Consider the following 25,535-nt stretch of genomic DNA (forward strand, 5'->3'; position numbering starts at 1 on the left):
GGTTTTAAGAGATAGAAGAAAGGAATCCCCTTGAAGAAAAGCACGTATATCTAATTTTACAAAGCAGAGTATTTTCAAATGCCTGTTTCTGGGTCTCATATATCCTGTACCTCATTTGAGGTTCGAAATGTGTTACTTCAAAATAAGCCAGATTCAGGCTGGGTGCGGTGGCTCACACCTGTAATCCCAGCACTTTGGGAGGCCAAGGCAGGTGGATCACCTGAGGTCAGAAGTTCAAGACCAGCCTGGTCAACATGGTGAAACTCCATCTCTTCTAAAAATACAAAAATTAGCCGGGTATAGTGGTACACATCTGTAATCCCAGCTACTCGGGAGGCTGAGGCAGAAGAATCGCTTGAACCCGGGAGGCGGAGGTTGCAGTGAGCCGAGATTGCACCACTGCACTCCAGCCCAGGCAACAGAGCGAGACTCCATCTCAAAAAAAAAAAAAAAAAAAAAAAAGCCAGATTCAGATCCCGCAGCTCCTAATAACCTTGAAACCATCACTGGTGTGAATGAGCAGCTCTATTTCCCTCTGAGATCAAAGCATGAGGAAGGTTAATTCATGCCCTGAATTACCCCTGTAGATTCTTTGCTCAAGTCAATAATCATTTATCAAGCATTTCTCTGCCCCATGCCCCAGACTCTATATTGTGTCTTGTGGACCAGAGAGGAAGAAGTAGGAGAGGAGAAATACATCTAATGGGACACAGAATATGGGACTGTGATAAGTAGTACGGCAGCCTTAACAAGACTGATCTGTTTTTAGACCAAGTATCCCAAATTTTTGTTCTAGAAAACATACAGTTCAGCTGCAAATATGATATGACTCACATGAGAAAGAGATTAGTTTCAAAGGAAATGGAAAGAAGGAAAAGAGTAGATCTGAGAAGCATGAAGGTATTCCTTCACTCACTATTTCAATCATTTCATAAACATTTTAAATTAAGTACAAATATGACAGGTTCAGGAGATACAAATACTGATTTTGGCCAAGTTCTCAAGGAAGTCTCAATTTAGTGAACATAGTGAATGAATGTTGACATAGCCATGCTGACAAGTGGAGATAATAATATTAAAGAAATTAATAATAATATTTAACATTTATTGAAGACTTCCCAGGTGGAATTCAAAGCATTTCATACGTATTGACTCATTAAATCCTTGTAACAACTCTGTGACATAGGTAATTATTAGTTTCCCCATTTTACAGATGAGGACACTGGAGCACAAAGAGGTTATGTGGATTATCCTAGTTCAGGTGACTAAAAAGGACCGAAGCCAAAATTTGTATCTCAACGGACTGACTCTCAAGCCTGCATACCGAACACAGTATTACACTGTCTTAAACAAATGCACAAATCAAATTCATATAGTCCTAGATAAAAATCCTGTTACACACACACAAACACACACCCTTTTCATCCACAGTTCCTGGCTCATAACTTCCATAACCCTTGTCATAATCTGTTGTTATAATGTTGGGGCACTTTAGGCCTCAGGAAACAGCCCTCTCTGACCCTCTCCTGTCTCCCTTTCACCTGCCCAAGGGAAGACTCTTATCAACACACCCTCATTCCAAAAAGGGCCTGTCCCATACCCTAGGGGTAGAAATGCTACAGAGAGTAGACAAAAGTCTGAACAGACAAGCCTTGCTGGGTTTAGAGCATGAGTTTTTTGTCCAATCACATTTCTACATAGTTGTATTTACATAAAATACATAAAAACTCAAAAAGGGTTCAGAGGGCTTCTGGATAGCTGAACACATGTAGGTTCCTAGAGGGTGGTACACCCAGGGAGGTCATGGAAACTCCACTCTCCTTCCCCCATACCTCACCCTACACATTTCTTCATCAGTATCTTTTGTAATATCCTTTGTAATAAACCAGTAAATGTGTTTCCCTGAGTTCTGTGAGTTTCTCCGGCAAAGTAATCAAACCCAAAGAGAGGTTCATGGGAATCTCACTTGAAGCTCCTCGGTCAGAAGTTCCAGAGGCCCAGACTTGGAACTGGTGTCTGGGAGAGGGGGCAATTTTGGGGACTGAGCCCTCCGCCTGTGGGATCTGATGCTATCTCCAGGAAGATGGTGTCAGAACTGAATTAGAGGACAGAGCTGGTGTTCACTGCTTAGTGTATTGGACAAAAATCCCCACATTTTGTCATAGAAGTCTTCTATGTTGATTGTTGTTGTGTTGTTGGTGTGACAGCAGAGCTGATTTGAGAGTTTTTCCAAAACAAATCCTCACAGCAAAGTTATAACGTAGGTTTCATCATCCCCACTTTAAAGAGGAGAAAATAGAGGTAGAAAGGATAACTAAATCACTCAGTCTTCCACCTAAGCAGGAAGCAGAGCCACAGTACAAATCCAAATTGGCCTTAACTTTCTTTATATATTAGAAATGTCAGGTCTAACCACACTGGAAAAGCAAACCACTATGTATACAGTTCTTCCAGAGTAGCAGTATCACACTGAAAACATACTAGTGCTTTAAAAATGCCTTCGGCACATGGTATCTTGGGGGATAACTGCTCTAGCATCTGTTTCTGCATTAAGCACTTACAACAAAAACTAATAATTCTTGAAGACCAGCAACACACACTGCACTTTGATTTGTTCTAGTAAGAACAGAAACCCCCCAGAAGAGAAGATAAACAGGACATAGGACTTGCTTTACAGTTTTGTTGGTAATACAATTGGGTCTGCCAAAATTATACTATGTGCCACATAATGACTTGTTCAGGGAAAAGAATTCTATGTTACTTGTGGAATGTAATTTCAAAGTGATTTTATCTATTAATTCTACCACTTAGATAAACACATTTGTTTTTATCATTCCTGAGAACTATATTAAAATAGCATTCACAGGCCAGGCGCGGTGGCTCACACCTGTAATCCCAGAACTTTGGGAAGCCAAGGTGGGCAGATCACTTGAGGTCAGGAGTTCGAGACAAGCCTGGCCAACATGGCGAAACCCCATCTCTACTAAAAATACAAAACTCAGCTGGGTGTGGTGCCATGCACCTGTAGTCCCAGCTACCTGGGAGGCTAAGGAAGAAGAATCACTTGAACCCAGGGGGAGAAGGTTGCAGTGAGCTGAGATTGGGCCACGCACTCCAGCCTGAGTGACAGAGGGAGACTCTGTCTCAAAACTAAAATAAAATAAAAAATAAATGAAATGAAATAAAATAAAATAAAATAAAATAGCTTTCATCAGGGCAACATAGCAGCCCAAATGGTATGCCATTACTAAGATGCTTGATTCAAATTTAAACTGATGACACATACAAATGCTGCTCCACAGTTAGAGTAGAAACTAGGAACATTTTACTGATGGAAAGTACACTTCCAAAGAATGTTGAAGCCATAAGAAAAAAAATCTTAAAATATTTTTTAAGAATTAAGTATTAGTGGGCTGGGCGTGGTGGCTCACACCTATAACCCCAGCACTGTAGGAGGCCAAGATGGTTGGATTGCTTGAGCCCAGGAGCTTGAGACCAGCGTGGGCAACATGTCAAAACCTCGTCACTACAAAAAATACAAATATTAGCTGGACGTGGTGCTGCGTGCCTGTAGTTCCAGCTACTTGGTAGGCTGAGAGGTAGGAGGATCGCTTATGCCCTGGAGGTTGAGGCTGCAGTGAGCTGAGATCAAGTCACTGCACTCCACCCAGTCTGGGCAACAGAGCAAGACCCTGCCTCAAAAAATAAAAAAGGAAGAAAAAAGAAAAGAGTATCAGCAAAAGAAGTATTTTAGGATAACTGAAACATATGTGACCATGTTAAGGATCCTTCACACCTCTAATTTTTAGTTTATATATTACATATATATGTATAATATACATGTATAGTTTTACAGCTATTAATATTTAATTTGCTCATTTAATATACTTTACAGTACATTTTTAGGATTTAACTTCTTACTAATGGAACCACAAACCTCTGAACTTCAAGAAATCCATGGTTCTTTTACGTTTGTGTCAATTTTTGAAAGGTAGCAAAAACCTGACAATAAGACAAATTATCACCATTCAGGATGAATGACAACTGTACATTTTCTTGTTCCAGTGTGTGGCAGATATGGAAAGTGACAGTAAAAAAGATTTTAGATCAAAACACTGGCTCTGCTACTTACTAGCAAGGTATGTCATCTTTGCCAAGTTACTTAACCATTTTGTGCCTCAGTGTCCTTATATGTAAATTGGGACATACTATATTCCTATAAGGTTTAAATAAAATAACATACGCATAGTGTCTGCCCATAGTTGGCACTCTGTAAATGTTAATTTCCATCACCATCACCCACGCTCCCATTTTCTGAAAAGATGCTAAGGAAAAAGTATTAAATACTACTTTTGACAGATGGAGCTTAGTATACATACAGTTTTACTTTCCAAGAAACCAAGATGAGTAGTTTTCTGCCGTTTTTGCATCATATTACTGAAAACTGAAGATTTGTCTATCCTAACTAGATGTGAGTCTTTACAGGCCTAGACTAATTTCTTTCTTGGCTACAAAGATATAAGGCTCTAAAGCTGGTAAAAATGAAGCAAGGAGTTAAAAAGTGGAACAGATCCACTAGCTTAAGCACAGCCTGGAATACTACAACAGTATCCACATTCCATAGAAATTAAAGGAGCTTCTAGCCTTAGAACAGAAGTGCGCTTACTGGTCTAATCAAGGTCAAAACTCAAAAGTTCCCATTTTTAAAATGTTTAAGGCCAGGCACTGTGGCTCATGTTTGTAATCCCAGCACTCTGGAAGGCTGAGGCAGGATTGCTTGAGCCCAGGAATCCAAGACTAACATGGCGAGACCTCATCTCTACAAAAATTTAAATTTAAATTAAAAAAAATTAAACTGGCATGGTGGCACATGCCTGTGGTCCCAGCTACCTGGGAGGCTCAGGCAGGAGGATCACTTAAGCCCAGAGGGTCGAGGCCGTGATCATGTTACAGCACTCTAGCCTGGGCAACGGAGCGAGATTCTCAAAAAAAGAAAAACAGGATGTTTTAAGATTTTGTCCTTTAGGTATTGACATATCTAATTTAAATACAAACTGCTATATTATTTATCAAAAATCCAAAACACTAATTTAAAGACGACAAAACAGGCCGGACATGGTCGCTCACGCCTGTAATTCCAGCACTTTTGGAGGCTGAGGCGGGTGGATCACGAGGTTAAGAGATTGAGACCACCCTGGTCAATATGGTGAAACCCCATCTCTACTAAAAATGCAAAAAAATTAGCCGGGCATGGTGGCACATACCTGTAATCCCAGCTATTTGGAGGCTGAGGCAGTAAAACTGCTTGAATCCAGGAGGCGGAGGTTGCAGTGAGCAGAAATCATGCCACTTCACTCCAGCCTGGGTGACAGAGTGAGACTCTGTCTCAAAAAATGAATAAATAAATAAGTAAAATAAAGAAGACAAAACAATAGTTTTGAAAAATCTGCTTAAATTCCATTCAAACATTTATCTTACAAAGAATTATTTGATACTTTCAGGTGTGCACTACCAGGCCAGGCTCTGGAAATGCCAAGATAAACACATCTCTAAGGCCGACTTTCCAAGACAGGAATAAAAACAAGCAATACTTTTTGAATGTCTACTACATACCAAGTAATCTTGTAACATGTTATGTAGACCTATTTACTCTGTGCAGTAAAGATGACTATTAGTCCCATTTTAAAACAGAAAAGGGCCGGGCGCGGTGGCTGGTGCCTGTAATACCAGCACTTTGGGAGGCCGAGGCGGGCAGATCACAAGGTCAGGAGTTCGAGACCAGCTTGACCAACATGGTGAACCCCTGTCTCTACTAAAAATACAAAAATTAGCTGTGCGTGTTGGTGTGCACCTGTAATCCCAGCTACTCAGGAGGCTGAGGCAGGAGAATCACCTGAATCTGGGAGGCAGAATTTACAGTGAGCCAAGATCGTGCCACTGCACTCCAGCCTGGGTGACAGAGCAATACTCCATCTCAAAAAAAAAAAAAAAAAAAAAACAGAAAAGACTGAGACACAGAGAAATTATGTGATCTGCCCATGATCACACAGATAAAAAGCTACAGGAAGCCAGGCATCACGGCTCACGCCTATAATCCCAGCACATTGGGAGGCCAAGGTGGGCCGATCACTTGAGTTCAGGAGTCTGAGACCAGCCTAGACAACATGGAGAAACACTGTACAAAAAATAAAAAAAGTAGCTGGACATGGTAGCACACACCTGTAGTCCCAGGTACTCGGGAGGCTGAGGTGGGAGGACCACATTAAGCCTGTGAGGGCGAGGCTGCAGTGAGCAATAATTGTGTCACCACACTCCAGTATGGGTGACAGAAGAAGACTGTTTTAAAAAAAAAAAAAAAAAAAAAAAAGATGCCGGAAGAATCTGAAGTCTAACAGTCTGGCTCCAAACACTACACTCTTAACAACACACTGGCGAGGCATGGTGGCTTACGCCTATAAATCCAACACTTTGGGAGGCCGAGACAAGCAGATTGCTTGAGCACAGGAATTCGAGACCAGCCTGGGCAACATGGCAAAGCCCTGTCTCTACAAAAAATACAAAAAACATTACCCAGGTGTGGCAGTGTATGCCTGTAATCTCGGCTACTTGGGAGGCTGAGGTGGGAGGATCACTCGAGCCTAGGAGTTTGAAGCTTCAGAGAATTGTGTTTGCACCACTGCATTCCAGACTAGGTGACAGAGCAAGACCCTGTCTTCAAAAACAAAATAAAACAAAATATACTATCACAGGTAGCTGAATTTCAACAAATATTCACTAAGTGCCTACTACATACCTGGTATAATTTAGGCAGTGAGAACACAACAGTTTAAAAAAAGACAAAAATCCCTTCCCTCATAGCGCTTACATTCTAGTGGAAGGAGACAGACAATAAACAAGATAAGCAAAATCAGTAATAAGTGCCAAAGAGAACAATAAATCAAGGAAGGGGAATAGGAAGCATTGGGGGAGGTTGCAATTTTAGATAGCGTTACAAAGGAAGGCCTCCCTGAGAAGGACACATTATGACTAAAGGAGAGATCCCACTCCCATTCACACACAGAAAAATGCAATAGATTTCCCCATGACTGCAGTCTCCGAGAACTCACAATCCAGAAGAGAAGACAGGCACCCAAATAATAGATCATTATAGCACAGTGTGGTGAATATAACATCAGAGGAGCTACAGGCAAGTGTGAGGAAAAAGAGTGCCTAAGCCCAAACTCAGGGGTCAGCAGAGACTTCCTAGATGTGATGCTTGAAGCAAGCCTTTCAAAGATGAGTAGGGGTCAAATAGGCTAAGAAGTAAGAGGGAGGATCTGGCACAGAAGCTAGCATGCGCAAAGGCCCAAGGGCAGGAGATGGCATGGGGTGACTGAGTGACCTACAAGGAGTTCACCTATTGCTGAAAAAAACCATATAAGGAAAAAGACAGCAAGAGGCAAGGCTGGACAAGCCATACTGGGGCACATATGACTGTATTTACCTAGGTAGTAACTGTTGAGGGCCTGGATCAAAGCTGTAGCCATGAGTGGAGGAGGAGGAGATGGAGTTAAGAGAGATAAAAAAGAACTGAAAGGACTTAGAGGTCTATTGCTTAAATGACAGAGTAAATGGGGACATTATCACCTAGACAGGGAATACAGAAGAACCAGATTTATGAATGGAAATGATAATGAGCTGTTTTGGACACACTGCATATCTACAGCCAAAGGAATGAAATTGGACCTTTATCTTACACCACACATGAAAATCAACATAAAATGGATTAATGACTTAAATGTAACACCTGAAACTGAAACTCCTATAAGAAAACATAAAAATAAATCACTGGTTTTTTTTTTTTCATATAACCCCAAAAGTACAGGCAACAAAAGCAAAAAAACACAAGTAGGACTACACAAAACTAAAAAGCTTCTGCACAGTGAAGAAAACAATCAACAGAACGCATAGGTAACCTATGGAATGGGAGAAAATATTTGGAAACCATATATCTGACAAGGGGCTAATAGCTAAAATACATAAGAAATTCCTGGCCAGGCGTGGTGGCTCAAGCCTGTAATCCCAACACTCTGGGAGGCTGAGGCGGGTAGATCACCTGAGGTCAGGAGTTCAAGACCAGTCTCACCAATATGGTGAAACCCCATCTCTAATAAAAGTACAACAAAAAAAAAAATTAGCCAGGCGTGATGGCGGTGTGCCTGTAGTCCCAGCTACTCAGGAGGCTGAGACAGGAGAATTGCTTGAACCCAGGAGGTGGAAGTTGCAGTGAGTCAAGATCATGCCACTGTACTCCAGCCTGGGTGACAGAGCCAGACTCTGTCTCAAAAAAAAAGAAAAAAGAAATTCCTACAACTTAATAGCAAAAAACCAAATAGCCCAATTAAAAAACAGACAAAGGAACTGAATAGACACTTCTCCAAAAAAGACATACAATGGTCAACAGGTAAATGAAAAGGAACTCAACATCACTAACCATCAAGGAAATGCAAATCAAAACCATAATGAGGTATTGCTTCAGACCTGATAGAATGGATATTATCAAAAACATCAAAAAAAGTGTCAGAGAGGATGTGGAAAAACTGCAACCCTTGTAACACTGTTGGTGGGAATGTAGAATGGTGTGGCTGCTATGAAAACCAGTATGGTGGTTCCCCAAAAAATTAAACATGGAATTACCATATGATCCAGCAATCCCACTTCTGGGTATATCACCAAAAAATTAAAATCAGAATCTTGAAGACATATCTGTACTTCTATATTCATTGAAGCAGTATTCACAACAGCCAAGACAAGGAAGCAACCCAAATGTCCATTGACAGATGAATGGATAAAGAAAATGTGGTATATTCACTATCTGATTGAACTGGAACCTGTCTGGTTAATTTATTACCTGATTTGATGAATCAAGGAAACCAGGAGTTTAAACAAATATTTACATTTAATATCATAACATAACAGTGCTTTAAATATTATAGCATTTGTACCCATAATATATGTTAATATTTCCTATGTTAAATAATAATGATAGCTGAAGTGTTTATGAATAGAATCATATGATGTTTAGAAATTGTTTAAAATTAGTTCTGGGGGGCAGGCACGGTGGCTCACGTCTGTAATCCCAGCACTTTGGTAGGCCAAGGTAGGTGGATCGGTTGAGGCCAGTTCAAGATTAGCCTGGCCAATGTGGCGAAACTCCCTCTCTACTAAAAAATACAAAAAAAATAAATAAATAGCTGGGTATGGTGGCACATGCCTGTAATTCCAGCTACCAGGGAGGCTGAGGCACAAGAATCGCTTGAACCTGGGAGGCGGAGGTTGTAGTGAGCTGAGATCATGCTACTGCACTTTAGCCTGGCCGACAGAGAAACACTCTGTCTCAAAATAATAATAATAATATAATAAAATAAGTTCTGGGAAGGTGAAAGTGGGAAATGAAGAGATAATAAATAAAACCAGACTGGCAAAAAAAAAAAAAAGAATATGTGATATATTCATACAATGGAATATTATCTGGTCTTAAAAAAGGAAATCCTCTCATTGTGACATGAATGAACCTAGAGGCCATTTTGCTAAATGAAATAAGCCAGTCACAGCAAAACAAGTAACTGTATGATCCCACTTCATGTCATCTGTTCTTACAAGAACAACAAACCAGAGCATAAGGAAACTTTTGGAGGCAACAGATATGTCTACTACTTTAGTTTTAGTGTATTCATGGGTGTATGTATATGTACAAACTCATCAAATTGTATGCATTAAATATGTGTTTTGCATATCAATTATAATTCAATAAAGCTGCTTTAAAAAATTTTTAAAACAGTACATACCCCATAGTGTTGTGAGAAGTAAATACAGTAATATTGGCAATCATTAAATGATAACTGTAATTATTCAAAATACTATTTACACTATGTTTAGATATGTATGTTCAAGTATATGATACTGGTTTTCATTTTTATTGTTCCAAATGTTATTTTTACACTGTTTTTTTTTTTAATTAAAATATCAAACAGCAAAATGTATAAACTTTCAGTATCATTACTCCAATTTTTCTTTAAAAAAGTTTTCACGTGATACCACAAACATGAGTAAACAAAAAGGTAGAAGGATGTTTGCTGTCAGCACTGTTTATAAAACAAATTAAATAATCCAAATGTCCATCAGGAGAGGACTGTTTAAATTAGCTATGGAATATCCAAACATTGGAATACTGCAGGACCGTTACAATATATGAGTTGCTATGTAAATACCCATATGAAATAATTTGTAATATATAGTAAGTTAAAAATTAAATTGAATATTAAGAATTGTATGATTCTTCTATATATAAAAAGATACATGTACTGTGTATATCTATGTGTGTACTTAAATTGACATAAAAACCATCTGAAAGTCTAGATAAGAAACCAAACAGGGCTTTGAATGAAGTGTGGATATAAACTTTTTTACACTTTCTGTAACATAATTTTTTTTTTTTTGAGATGGAGTCTTGCTCTGTCTGCCCAGGCTGGAGTGCAGTGGTGTGATCTTGGCTCACTGCAACCTCCAACTCCCAGGTTCAAGCGACTCTCGTGTCTCAGCCTCCCAAGCGCTGGGATTACAGTTGTGTGCCACCCACGCCCGGCTAATTTTTGTATTTTTTGGTAGAGATGGGGTTTCACTATGTTGGCCAGGCTGGTCTGGAACTCCTGACCTCAAGTGATCCACCCACCACGGTCTCCCAAAGTCCTGGGATTACAGGCATGAGTCACTGTGCCTGGCCTTTTTTATTTTTTGAAACGGAGTCTCACTCTGATTGTCTAGGCTGGAGTGCAGTGGTGCGATCTTGGCTCACTGAAATCTCATCCTCCATGGGCTCAGGTGATTCTCCCACCTTGGCCTCCTGAGTAGCTGGAACTACATGTGTGTGCCACCACACCTGGCTAATTTTTTTGTATTTTTTGTAGAGACAGAGTTTCACCATGTTTCCCATTTCCCAGGCTGGTCTTGAACAACAGGACTCAAGCAATCTGCCCACCTTGGGCTCTCAAAGTGCTGGGATTACAGGCATGAGCAACCTCACCTGACCTGTTTAAAAATTTTTAACCACATATAACACTTTTTAATTTCAAAACAAATCCTCATGACCAATTGTCAATCAAATTTTTAAAATCATATATATCTTGGTTACATATAATATAAATGAAAGAGAATCAAAGAGAGAGATGACCCTGAATGAAAAAATACACTCCTACTGATTTTATCATTAGATAAAAAAGGATCTAAGTTTTAAGCTATTATAAAGCACCCTTCAGTCCCTATTTGGCTGACACAATTCAAGTATTTTAAGACAGCCTAAAAAATTAAAACACAGAATGCTTTGTGTAAATAGCTAAAAACTGATAACAATCATAGTACATTTCAGAATAATAATGGCATCTGAAATTGTCTACATCAAGCTTACAAATTAATTATCTGACACCGAACAAAGTTTGTAAAAGAAGCTTCTAGGTTCAGGATTTTCCCAGAAAGATAAAATAAAACTGTGTGTGTTTGGGAGGGGTGGAACTGAATCTTCAAAAGCTTGAAATAAAACCATTATACCTGTGTAACCACACAAATCAGCTTTCTAAATATTAGTAACCTGTAGGCAATTCAACTTAAAAAAAAATTGATGGGAGGAAAAGTGGGGCTTCAGCTTTCATAGTCAGCACTTTTAATATATATTGCTTTGCTCTGTCCAAAGCGTCCCAAAATGTACAATCTCATTAAAGTTAATGAGCATAATGGATTTTTAGCCTGATGCAGCAATTTGCATTAATTCATGTGATCACAAATGTATTTATTTTCCAAAGAAACTGCTTTCTCAAGCATAAAGGAACCACCCAGCAATAGGGCTTGTTTTTCCTTTCAGTGCAGTTTTCTTATGTGTAAGTTATCAAATATTAATCTAGTTGTTTTACATAGTGGACCAGACTTCAAGTCCTTTAAAAGATACAATTGCGCATTTTTAAAGACATGCTAAATTCTATATAAAATGTCTATGGCTTCTTGTTTCAATACTGAGTATATGTTTATAAATCCTAGTTTGACTTGTAAATTTATCTAAAAAATTCAATAGAAATCTACTGGCTGTAGAGATTAATGGTATACACTTAACACAAAAATTGATTGGCTTTGTCATGGAGACAGAAAGTAGAACAGTGGTTGCCAAGGGCTGGGGAGAAAAGAAAATGGGAAGTTTATTGTTTAATGAATACAGAATTTGTTTTGCAAGATGACAAGAGTTCTAGAGATGGAGAGTTGTGATGGTTGCACAATAGTGTGAATGCAGTTAATGCCATAGAACTGTACACCTAAACATAGCTAAGATGTACACCTAAACATGGTTAAGATGGGTCAGGCACAGGGGTTCACATCTGTAATCCCAGCACTTTGGGAGGCTGAGGCAGGTGGATCACTTGAGGCCAGAAGTTCCAGACCAGCCTGGCCAACATGGTGAAAACCCGTCTCTACTAAAAATACAAAAATTAGCCAGGAGTGGTGGTGGGTGCCTGTAATAGCAGCTACTTGGGAGGCTGAGGCAGAGAATTGCTTGAACCTGGGAGGCAGAGGCTGCAGCGAGCCAAGATCTCATCACTGCACTCCAGCCTGGACAACAGAGCAAGACTCCAACTCAAAAAAAAAAAAAAAAAAGGTTAAGATGGTAAATTTCGTTACGTGTATGTTACCACAATTTAAAAAAAAAAAATTTTAAGTAAATTGGCTTGTTTCTGAAACATTTAAAAAAAACTTGATTGGCTCCAAAGACAGTGCAGTATAGCAGTTAAAGCGCAGCCAACAACTCCATGCACCCGAGATCAAAATTGAGAACAAAAACAAAGTACAGACTCAAGTAGGTTACCTGGATAAACTTCCGGCTCTACTCCTAAGCAGCTATGTAATTTGCGCAACTCATTTAATCTCCCTGCACCTCAGTTTCCTTATTTACAGAATATAGAAAACAACCAGGTTTTTTGTTTGTTTGTTTTTGTTTTCACAGAGTCTTGCTCTGTCACCCAGGCTGGAGTGCAATGGCACAATCTCGGCTCATTGTAACCTCCGTCTCCTGGGCTCAAGCAATTCTCCTGCCTCAGCCTCCCGAGTAGCTGGGATTACAGGCGTGTGCCACCATGCCCTGCTAATTTTTTCTTTTTTTTTTTTTTTGGTATTTTTAGTAGAGACAGGGTTTCACCATGTTGGCCAGGATGGTCTCAAACTCCTGACCTCAGGTAATCCACCGGCTTCAGACTCCCAAAGTGCCGGGATTACAGGCGTGAGCCACCGCGCCTGGCACAACGAGGTTTTTCGAACGGTTCTATGAGATAATACCTGTACAGTGCACATCACAGGGACTAGAATATAAAAAGCACTCAATAAACCTTAACTATTATTAGCAACCACATCAATATAAAAAGTTAATTTTCTCCAAACTAAAGAGAAATGCACTTGTTCCCATTCTGGCAAAAGTGCAAGAGGACAAGTGGATGTGTGTGGCTAGATGCCAAAACTCAATGCTGATTCCAGGCTGACCAATTATGGCGATATGTGAGCCTTAATTTGAATCCAGGTTTTCTCAAAAGGTGCTTCTGAGAAGGTCTGCAGGAGAATCCCCAGGGAACTTGTTCAAAATGCAGAGCTCTGTGTGTCAGGCCAAACCTAGTGAATACCAATCTTTGGAGGTGAGGCTTAGAACGCCCAGCCATATCTGCCTGCAATCAGACACAATGTGGGAAATTGGAGGAGAGGAAGGGACAGGTAAAATGAATGAAATCTGCTCTACAGTGAGGCTTCCTGATTTCTCTGGTTTTGATTAACTTTACTAGCAGGTGCGGCATGAATCTTGACATCAATTTCCAAGACCAGCCAAATGTCTCACTTATTTAAATATTCTTCCCTCTCCTACTACCTCTTCCTCCTGCTAATCTCAATCCTTGATGGAAGAACATATTACACAAATTTAGGACTCAATCCTTTCCATCACACCACTTTTAGTTACCATTCATTTGCTTCCACTGTAGGAAGACGAAACCAAATGTCATATTCTCAGAATAAAATTGCACAGATTTAGATATTATAATATCTATCTCCAGTAACTACCTGGTTTCTCATCTGGCCACTGAAGTTCTTTTAGTTACTGCCCTTCTCATGCTCTTTAGCCAAGAATAGTAAAACACCTTTGAAGAACCTTCCTCAGGTAAGGAGGATATCAACCTAGGTTTCCTTTTGAGAATAACAACACCGATTTGGCCAGGCGCAATGCCTCCCGCCTGTAATCCCAGCAGTTTGGGAGGCCGAGGTGGGCAGATTGCTTGAGGTTAGGAGTTCAAGACCAACCTGGGCCCCATCTCCACAAAAAAAATAAAAAATATTAGCTGGGCGTGGTGGCGCATACCTGTAGTCTTAGCCACATGGAGGCTGAGGTGGGAAGATCACTTGAGCCCAGGAGGTTGAGGCTTTAGTGAGCTGTGTTCGTGCTACTGCACTCCAGCCTGGGCAGCAAAGTAAGACCCTGTCTCAAAACAAAACAAAACAAAACAAAAAAAACAATACTACTGGAGCATGAACCTGAAGAGCATTCAGGCCCCTGAGGAAGTATGCATTTTTATATTCATGTGGTTACTAACAATAGCTAAGGTTTATTGAGTGCTTTTTATATTCCAGTCCCTGTGATGTGTACTATACAGACATTATCTCATAGAATTGTTAGAGGAACCTGCTTGTTTTCAGTATTTTATAAATAAGGAAACTGAAGTACAGGGAGATTAAATGAATTGTCCAAATCACATACCTGCTTAGGAGTAGAGCAGGATACAGGAGAACAAGGTTAGGAAGTGAAAAGGGAAAAGTCAGAAGTTATCTCTGAGATGTCTTCCTTTGAGAAGTAATTCTAGCTCATTCTTCCTGTCAAGCTGAGTAGCAGCCTTACAGATTTTACCTGACAAGAAAACACATTACTTCATTTGCACCATCAGGAATTAACGAAAGAGCCAAACTGCTGACCATCAGTTACTAAATCCTTCTACAGTACTTATACTACAATAGGAAGTAGGGTAGTCTGGGAAAAGAAACAACAGCAACATATAGTCTTGAAGCTCACCCCCACAAAACCAGTAACATAAAACTTCCTAGAAAAGCTATTGATAAAGTGTCAATTGAAAGAAAATGGTACAGCCACTTCTCTAACAAGAACAAAACAAAAATGGTGTGTTTTTTTCCTAAAATGATTATATAACTGATCCTAGAGAAAAATCACTATCTCTAGAGGCACCCTCGCATCCACACAGATGTTTGTCAAGTACCCTTTCCAAATAAAGCAGTAGCTGAGGCAGAAAGTGCGGCTGAAATCCCATTACAACAACTTTTTTTTTGAGATGCGGTCTCACTATGTTGCCCAGACACAAGTGCAGTACCTATTCACAGGCAAGATCATCACATACTGTAGCTCTGAACTCCTGAGCCTAAGGGTTTCTCCTGCCTCAGCCTCCTGAGTAGCTAGGACTACAGGTGGGCATCACCGTATCTCCCTAACAAATTTCTTTCTTTGTAACAAGAAATCTTCTAAGCTGCAAGTGATGCCAATTTTCATCCTGAGCTAGAAAGCAGGGAGAATAACAGTACCTACCTCAAAGGATTTGAGAGGACTCCAGGAGGTAACTATGTAGAAAGTGTTTTAAACAGCACCTGGCATTTGCTAGAGGAACAGAAAACGCTAGCTGCTGCGGCTAAGTTTTATACACCCAAAAATTCTAGATAAACCTTGGCAATTTGCTTAAAAGGAAAACTGACTTTAAAAACCAAAATGCAGAAGAGGGTTATTTAAAATAGACAAGAAGTACCTGCAGGTGAACAATGCTATATCTATGCCATATGCAGGACTGGGCAGTATTAAGGGGCAGAGGGCTCAACCAAAGAAAGACTACAATTTCTGCCCTGGAAAAGTGACATGTTAATGAGGGAAACAGGACAAACACTCATATGAGACTAGATGTCATTTGTCTGTGCCATCTACCAATGACCATCAATGATTCCCCAAATGGCTGAGCCTCCACTGCTGCTATTTCAAAGGCAATTCCTCTGGGGTCCCTGGTCTGAGTTTCTGTAAGCCCAGGGGCCTATGTGCAGTACCAACTATTGGATTTTCCTGTGCTGCTGTTCTGCTTAATTGCTTCCTCAGTTGTTCATACATGGATTTCCTTGTAACACCTCAAAGGGAAGTTAAGAAGTAGCAATTAACATTTATGACCAATATCATTTTAGAAGACACAACTTATGACCTTTCCAGGCACAAAACACATCATTTATAGTGATGATAACCCTTAAGACAGTAGCCGTAAGCTAAATAATATATGTGGCTAAGAAGAGACATGTCAATGTAAGAGCAACCTTCTTATTTCTGGCTCACCAAGAGTCATTAACCAAGCTGCCACCCATTCACCACAAGATGTACACACCTAGTATCAGTAGAGCTGGACAGGCCCTTGCACAGAAGCAATTTAGGGAAGGGGGAATGAAGATGTTAAAGAATTGACTTGCGTCCCAGTGTGGCAGTGGGTAGCAAACTTCCACAAATGAGCTGAGCTCCACAGATGCTTTGCAAAAGTCCACTGTTGGCTACTGAGAACTATTATCTTTCTTAATAAGAAATAACACAGAATGGTAAAAAACGGCTGAGCCCAGTGGCTAATGCCTGTAAACCCAACACTTTGGGAGGCCAAGAAGGGTGGGTGAATCGCTTGAGGCCAGGAGTGCGAGACCAGCCAGGTCAACAAGGTGAAATCCCATCTCTACTAAAAACTATAAAAATTAGGTGGGCGTGGTGGCACATGCCTGTAATCTCAGCTACTTGGGAGGCAAAATCACTTGAACCCGGAAGAGGGAGGTTGCAGTTAGCCAAGATCATGCCACTGCACTCTAGCCTGGGCAACAGAGCAAGTGAGACTCTGTTTCAAAGAGGAAAAAAACAAACAAAAAAATGGTTAAAAAAAAAAAAATGGGTTTTACATTCATGTAGTCAGACTGCCTACATTTGCACTCTGAATCTACCCTTTTTTAGCGTTATAACTTTAACTCATTTAACTTCTCTAAGTTTTACTTTCTGACATGTAAAATGAAAATAATAAAGGATTAGGGTGATGAGTCAGCAAATAATGCACAGACAAGGCTTAGCACAATGTTGTACTCAATAATTATTATTATCCTTGAAATAATAAAAATGGTGTGTAGGTAGCCAGAAAAGCCCACAAAGGTCTATTTTACCAATAATGTGGCCAAAATAGCAAATATTTATCATACAAAGAAAAGATAGTAAAGCCAAATATTGGCAATATTATAATAGTTACAGACAGAAAATAAAGTTAACATGTTTTTAACTTTGTGTGAAAATCAAAAGATATTTTTGTTGATTCTGAAGAAAATTTGACACCCTGAAAGAGCTTTAACGATGGATCATATAGATTCATTCATTCAAAGAACATTTATTGAGCACCTACAAAATATCTGTTAGGTACCAGAGACTGAAAAATGGTAACAATAAAAGCAAGTGTAAGATGCAATAATGGACACAGAACACAGGGACGGGAGGAATTCGTTCTACCCCAGGAACGTCAGAGAAGGAAGATCCGGGGCAGCATACCACAGAAGAAATGACATTTGAGCTCGGTCTAGGATTTCACCGCTGAATGGAAGAGCAGCAACTTCAGAAAGAGGGAACAACAGGAGCCAATACCGAGAGGCATCTGGCAAACACCAAGAGGTATCTGAGGCATCTAGCGGCCTATAAATAGCGTAGTATGGACAAAGAGTAGGGGGAGGGGAGGGGGAATCATAGAAAGGAGACTAAGCCTGGGCAACATATCAAGACCCTGTCCTACAAAAAAATACAAAAAGTAACCAGGCATGGTAGCGTGCACCTGTAGTCCCAGCTACTCGGGAGGCTGGGCTAGGAGGAGGCTCAGCCTGGGGAGGTTGAGGCTATAGTGAGCCATGATAGTACAACTGTACTTCAGCCTGGTAATAGAACAAGACCCTATCTCAAAAACAAAACAAAACAAAACAGGAGACTGTAAATTTAGGCCTGAGAAAACCTGTGAGGGCTGGAGAGAAAGGAAATAAAATCAGTATCTTGAAGGGATATCTGTACCCCCATGTTCATTGTAGGTTTATTCACAATAGCCAAGATATGGTCACAACCTAGTATCCATCAACAGATAAATGGATAAAGAAAATGTGGTATATATACACAATGGAATATTATTCACCATTAAAAAAAATCATGCCATTTGTAACAAAACGAATGAACCTAGAGGACAGTTATGCTAAGTGACACAGAAAGGCAAATACTATATGGTCTCACTTATATGTGGAATCTTAGAAAAGCTGAATCCTAGAAACAGAGAGAACAGTGGTTTCCAGAGATAAGGGGGTGAGATGGGAAAATAATCAAATGGCACAAATTTTCAGATAAAAGATGAACAAGTTCTGAGGCTCTAACATACACCATGGGTGGTATTAGATGAATTAATTTGATTGTGATAATCATTACACAATATATATGTATATCAAATCATCACATTGCACTGCACACTTTGAATTTATACAATCTTTATTTGTCAATTAAATACTTCAAAACAATTTTTCAAAAAAGAAAACCCATTAGGGAATGTGCACACCCCTAGACTTCAGCATAAAGGCAACTGGATGTGGCAAGTCTGGTGTTTTCAAATAGCACCGTCTAGATAAAGAAATGTAAGGAAATAACTACTTTAAAAGTCAGGATAATGGTTATTTCAGAAGGAGAGAAGGTTTTTGACTGGGAGAGGGACCTGGAAGGACTTCTGAGGTGGCTGACAAAGCTCTACTGCTTGATCTGGATAGTGATTTCAAGTATGTTTGCCTTGTAATATTGTATTAAGTTACACACGTTTGTTTTTTTAATCCTTGTCTCATTTTACAATAAAAAAGCTAAAAAGGAAAGAAAAAAAAAAACCACACACACACATTCTTTTGCCACTATATAGGCCATCCAGGGCAGAGACAAAAAGATGAGGAAAGAAGTTATTACCTCAAGATGAAAGATGATGAGGGCCAGGCCCAGAGCAAGAATAATAGGAGTAAGAAGAATGAAATAAACCCATTGGTGAAACATCTTGAGAATAGGCTGCCACAAACTTCCAGAGGGCTTTAGCAGGAGAAGGCTTAAAGAAGAAGAGAGTGATTTCAGATTTGGACATACTGAGTATGAGATGTCTTTGGGAATTCAAATGCTACTTTCCCCCTGCTCATTTTAATGTATGGCTTTCCTTTGTTTTGGTACACATCTCTCAATAGTAATACTCTATTTCCTACCATTTACAATTCAATTCATGTGTTTGGCTTTTGAATGGGATACAATGAGGAGGAGGAGGTAGTTCTTGATGTAATGAGGCAAAACTTGGAAAACAAAGGAGGAAGATGGTTAAAAGAAATGTGTTAGTAGTAAAAGACAGAAGTAAAGGAGATCATATTCCATGTGAACCACTCCACTGAAAGGGAAGAAAGGATATAGAACTGAAGAGCTACTGGGTCAGATTCCCCACCTGATCAGCAAAAATCAAGGGAAGGGGGATACATCATGCACTCGCCTTATTTTCACATCTGGGACTTTCTTAAGTTAGCTATATGTAATCTAAAGGAGAATTATAATAGAAATTTGAAAGTAAGAGAGATGGGTAAATAAGACAGACAAGAAAAGGTATTCCACACCAGGTTAGCACACAATGGAGAAGCAAGTAATTTTGCTTATCTGCACGTCATAGCCAACTGTCCTTACTTGGAACAAAAGACAGATATAAGCAACTGTGTGTTAGATTAATTACAGTTTGGGACACAGCAGTCCAGGTCCGTAGAGTTGGGTTGCTATGGCCGATAATTTAACAAATGCATGAACAACTGACTTTGATAACATTCAACTGGAAATATTAAAATGTTACCCTCAGAGTCCTGCTTCTATTACATAATAAAAGAAATCTAGCTACCATTTATTGAGTACTTACTCTGTCCCAGGCACAGTCTAAACCTTCAGCATCCATTATCTGATTGAAACCTCACAGCAAGCCCATGAGGTAGGTACCATTAATCATCACCACATTACAAATAAGGAAACTTGCATGCCTTGAAGTGGTAGCTCTAGGGAAACAAGATATGAGGAAGACTGCATAGAGCGGACTTGGGCCTGGGCTAAAGGGAACGCCTGCCTCATACATGGTTCAACCCAGGCCACCAGAGTAGAGTATTTCATAGGGAGTACGGGCTATATCTCTAGTTGCTGATAGAGAGTGATTTTTTTCGGGCCTTATCCTCAGCATGTTTATCTCCTACCACTGCAACATGCGGCAGTGGTAGGTGGCTGGTAGCAATTCTAAGATTTGGGATCCCAGCCAGCTGTTTCTTTCCATCAGAAATATAACCAACATCTGGCAGAGTCAGCAAACGTCAAGATGTATGGGTCTCCACTAATTCATACATTACAAACTGGCTTCTCAAAATTGGTCAAATTCCATTACAGAATTACAGTTCAGCTGCACTGAATACTAAATACATATGAGCCATTAGCTGAGACTTTGAAATCTCTTTGCGTTATGGAAATTTCTATTCTGGTAGTAGTTGTTGCATGAGATTTTATCTTTATCACACTTTTCCTGGCAGCAGTAAAATTCCATTTCCATCAACTGTTTCCTCTCAAGAAAGTCTCTCAGGAAATACTCAAAACATTGTTCAACAAAGTTCTCAAATATGAATCATTTTTAACTGCCAGGAAGACACTCCTTTCCCCCACTGTTTTGCATCATAATAGGCTTTCTCTAAAATGACAGCTTTGGGGGAAGATATACTTATTTGGGGGAAAAAGACATTTATTAACTACAGTGTAAATCCTTTATTCTTCTCCCTCTATGGCTTTGTTTAAGCAGTTCCCTCTGCCTCAACTACCTTCTCCCCAGATCTGCCTGTCCAAGCCCTACCAATGCATTCATTCAAACAAACATTTCCTGAGTACCTAACAGATTTTTGGTCCTGTAATAGGTGGTAGGGGTAGAAATCAAATAAATGTATTAAAAATATGCCAGGCAAAGATTACAGTATGATCATGGCAGGACATGGGATCATGATGGACATTCTGAGATTTTCCTTCAATGAAAAGTTTTTTGGAAGAAAAAACATTTACAGCTGGCCCTTTAAGGACAAGCAGGAGGAATTCAATGAAACACAGAAGTAATTTATGGCAGCCAAGAAGAGGCCAAGAGGAGGCAACTCAAGGATCTCCAACTACAAGGAGCACAACTGATTAGGGACCCTATCTGCCTCAGAAATTCATCCTAGTGTCTGTACTAAGTCACCTCCAAAGGGGTGCTCCCAACCAATCACTGAGTATAGCAGGGATACCAAAGCAGACTGTTGCTGGAAGTTGCAAGACTCCACTAACAGCTGACTTTGGACTCCCCAATAGCTTTTCTGAATCTTCTTTAGACTGCAGAGCAGTCTGGAAACCTTCTGCCTAACCAGCTCTCCCCATCCCCTTCACTAGGGCTCAGACTTGCATCAAGGACTAATGGCACTCTCAGCCTTCTCAGCCCCCTCACCATTGTCTGTTCCACATGCGTTTTCCCCTAATAAACCGTTGCCAATTTAATCCTGTGTGTGTTTTTCAGAGGACCCAGATTAATACAGCATTCTATACAGAGGGCTCAGCATAAATAAATACCCAGAGGTATGAAAAATCATGATGGGTTCTAAGCACCCCAAGGAGTGGAATGTGCCTGGAGCAAGCTGTGGAAGTGTAGAAGAAGCTGGGACGAATCAGAGGAGACCTTGTATGTCCTGATAAGAAATTTCAACTTGGTCCTATGAGAAACAGGAGCCACTAGAAAGTTTTAAGCAAGGAAAAGGCATGTTTTCAAAAAACTGTTCTGCTGGCAGAATGAAGGATGGACAGGACAAAGCAGAAATTGGAAGCACCTCTATGTATGCTCCCATCTTGTCTGCTAGCTTGTGAGGTCCTGAAGGATGAAATCATATTTTTTGCTTGTTTTGCTTTAATCTTAGAATAGTGTTTAACACAAAGTAGCTACTCAAGAGACCTCACTAAATCTACAAGGTCGGGCCTTACCTCATGGCCCAACATTTTAGTTAAAGCCACTCAAAAGTTTCATGAAGCCTGGTCATTCCTGCTTGGACACTGGAACCCTTTCCAGTCAATCTAGAAAGAGATGGTTATGTGTATGAAGGGTAGAAGAAACTACTCCCAAACTTTGCCTCTTGCTGACTGGTTATTTCATGAACTCCTTTGAAGATAGGCATCTAATCACATTTGTTGATCCTAACTGTAGGACAAAGGTAGTCATTAGACATTTAGTTTTTGAATGTTTACCAAATCAATGAAATTTAGAGAGCCAGATCAAGCTCAAGGCCCACAGGTCTAATCCAAAGAACATAAACAAAAATCAGAATCGGCTTCTGAATACCGACTCACTGTCCAATGACGACCCTCGGGAAAATGTAGCCTTATTTTTTTATCATAAGGTGGCAATAAGACCTACCCTAAAATGATGTACAAACTAAGGTGAAAATGAAGTAAGAAGATGTGGCCACTGTAATTTGAAAACAGTAAAATAAATTTTACGAATTGAATATACAATTGGGGAAAATAGACAAATCAAAGCTATCAAAACCTAAATATCACCCTAACACAAAGACATGTTGGACTTCTGAATAAATATGAGAAACATAACTTATTTATTACATTGTGACATCAGCTTTCTAAGAAAGGTCATAATTAACCACAAAGTCTACAATAAAACTCTCTAAGTTTAACATATTTACTTAACGACTTCATGGCTAGAAGGAAAGCATACTGATTACCAATTCTGATTTTCAACAGTATCAAGGGATGGTGTGGTATTATCAAAAAATTGTCAAGATACAATTTTCATGTGTCAAGCAGCACTTTTGGCTGGAAGGGTACTTCTATGAAGTCAAATAATCATGTGAACCAATTCCCAGAAGGCTATTGATTGGTAGAGTTGGAGCTAACAACCCTCCCAAGGTCCAAGGCACTGAGAGTGTGATGCCCTTTCTCAGACTCATTCTCATCTCCCTGACTTGACTAATGAAACACACAGAAGCTCTTGGGTCCTGCTTGTAATACCCAAAATAACCTTACTGAAAAAAGTAATCATTATCTCCAAACAACCTGAAATGGTTTGTGTCACTTAGAGAAGAGAGTCTCACGTCATAAACTGTCAGATCTACATGGGGTAAGGGACTAAAGTTAGATCGCAATGGTTTGTTGTCCATGTAAAATAAAAATGGCATCTCCAATTCTCCACGCTGAGATAACCACTTCCAAACCAGTAGGAAAGTCCAGAGCATTCAGGAATACTTTATTTTATTTTTTATTTTGATGAGGGCTCGCTATGCTACCCAGGCTGGTCTTGAACTCCTGACCTCAGGCAATCCTCCCTCCTGGGCATCTCTCAAAGTGCTGGGATTACAGGCGGGAGTCACTGCACTCAGCTCAGCAGCACTTTTTTTTTTTTTTTTTGAGACGGAGTCTCGCTCTGTCGCCCAGGCTGGAGTGCAGTGGCCAGATCTCAGCTCACTGCAAGCTCCGCCTCCCGGGTTCCCGCCATTCTCCTGCCTCAGCCTCCCGAGTAGCCGCCACCTCGCCCGGCTAGTTTTTTGTATTTTTTAGTAGAGACGGGGTTTCACCGTGTTAGCCAGGATGGTCTCGATCTCCTGACCTCGTGATCCGCCCGTCTCGGCCTCCCAAAGTGCTGGGATTACAGGCTTGAGCCACCGTGCCGGGCCCTAGCAGCACTTTTTAAAATTTTCCAAATTTGCAAACTGATTTAGTAAATACATTGTGTTATTCTGATTCGAGGAGGAGTGAAAAATAGAGAAAATGAATTCCATTTTTATAAAAGAACTTTAGGCGATTTTGTCAAAAGAACTAAACAAACAACTATAGAAATCATTCTAAGTCTCTTTTGGCATCTTCCAAAACCAGATTATTTCCATTTACAAAATACATTTAATGGTAGGAAATCAATAATGATGACAGTAATGGACACCACTAAATTCAGGACATTCTGTGTGAGACGTTTTACATATATTATCTGTATTCCTCACAACTCAATGTAAATGTTTTACATTTCAAATTTTTAAAACATGAGGCTCAGAGAGACAAATGTGCCACAAATCAAGTAAATGGCAAAGCTGAGATACAAATCACAGTATCTAAAAGCCTAGATTTTAGATGGCAATGAAAGGTGGGAGGGCTTTTCTCTCCTTCCAAATCTCAATTTCTATGTCACTCTCCCAATTCCTGTTCTTCCCTCCCCTTCCTCCGTCTCTCTCACACAAACCGAAACACACGCACGCACATACCCACTCACTTCCAAAGAGAGGCAATACCATACAGTGAGCTAATAACGGTTTTATCCAAAACACCTGCATTTAAATTCTGACCCTGCCATTTACTAGCTCCAAGACTGGGTGGTACAAATTGTTTCATGGACCTCACTTTCCACCAAGTGAAATTAAGTAAGATAAACATACACAGTGTCTAGTACATACTATTTTTGTTACGTTTCCCCTCACTCACTTTTGATAGCCTAAAAGACCAAATGAAGAGGAAGCAAAAACATGCTACCTGTATTGTATGCTAAGCAAGAGAGCATTTCCCTTAGGATGGAAAAATTTCTATGACTTATAAAACACACATATGATTAAGGAATTGCTACCTACTTCATGTCATTTATCCATGATTTTTATCCATAAAATACATGAGAATAATCTATTATTGCCATGTGGAATTTAGACTAGGAATGCAAGAATAGTTCAGCATTCATACGTCAAACACAATGCCGTTCACGGTTATCAGCAGCCTAACTAACAGAAAAATCTGTATGACTATTTCTATAGGTGCAGAAAAAGTGCAACACTCATTCAGCAGCCCTTCATTATTTAAAAACAAAAACAACAACTCAGCTAACTAGAAATCAAAGGAAACTTCCTCAGCCTGATAAAGAGCATCTATGAAAAACTTATAGCTAACTCATACTTAATAATAAAACACAAAATGATTTCCCCGTATGATCAGGAAGAAGGCAAGGAATCCACTCTTACCACTCCTACTCAACATCATATTGGATAAAACTCCTAGCTAATGCAATAAGGTACAGAAAAAAAATAAAGATACTTATAGATGGGAGAGAAAAAATAATACTGCCTTTATTCACAGAAAACGTAATTATATAAAAGAATCTACAAGAAACTACTAGATACAATTAGTGACTGCCAAAGTTGAAGAATATAAGATCAATATATAAAAAATTTTTTTCCTTGCCTTGCTATAAAAAAAATCAATTATATTTTTATACACAACAGTGAAGAACAGGAAAATGAAATTTTTAAAAGCACTAGTTGCGGCCAAGCGCAGCAGCTCATGCCTGTAATCCTAGCACTTTGGGAGGCCAAGG

The 25,535-nt window shown here is 39.7% G+C and overlaps 1 protein-coding gene and 1 pseudogene across 4 annotated transcripts in view; one reads left to right on the forward strand and one right to left on the reverse strand.

The window, feature by feature from the left end:
• ATP11C (ATPase phospholipid transporting 11C) overlaps positions 1-25,535 on the reverse strand; it is a 201,526-nt gene that overhangs the window by 131,209 nt on the left and 44,782 nt on the right. The gene's annotated exons all lie outside the window — the stretch shown is intronic.
• On the forward strand, positions 24,709-24,826 carry LOC112616755 (annotated as a pseudogene).

The sequence above is a fragment of the Theropithecus gelada genome, chromosome X (assembly GCF_003255815.1).
Source record: "Theropithecus gelada isolate Dixy chromosome X, Tgel_1.0, whole genome shotgun sequence".
NCBI lineage: Eukaryota > Metazoa > Chordata > Mammalia > Primates > Cercopithecidae > Theropithecus > Theropithecus gelada.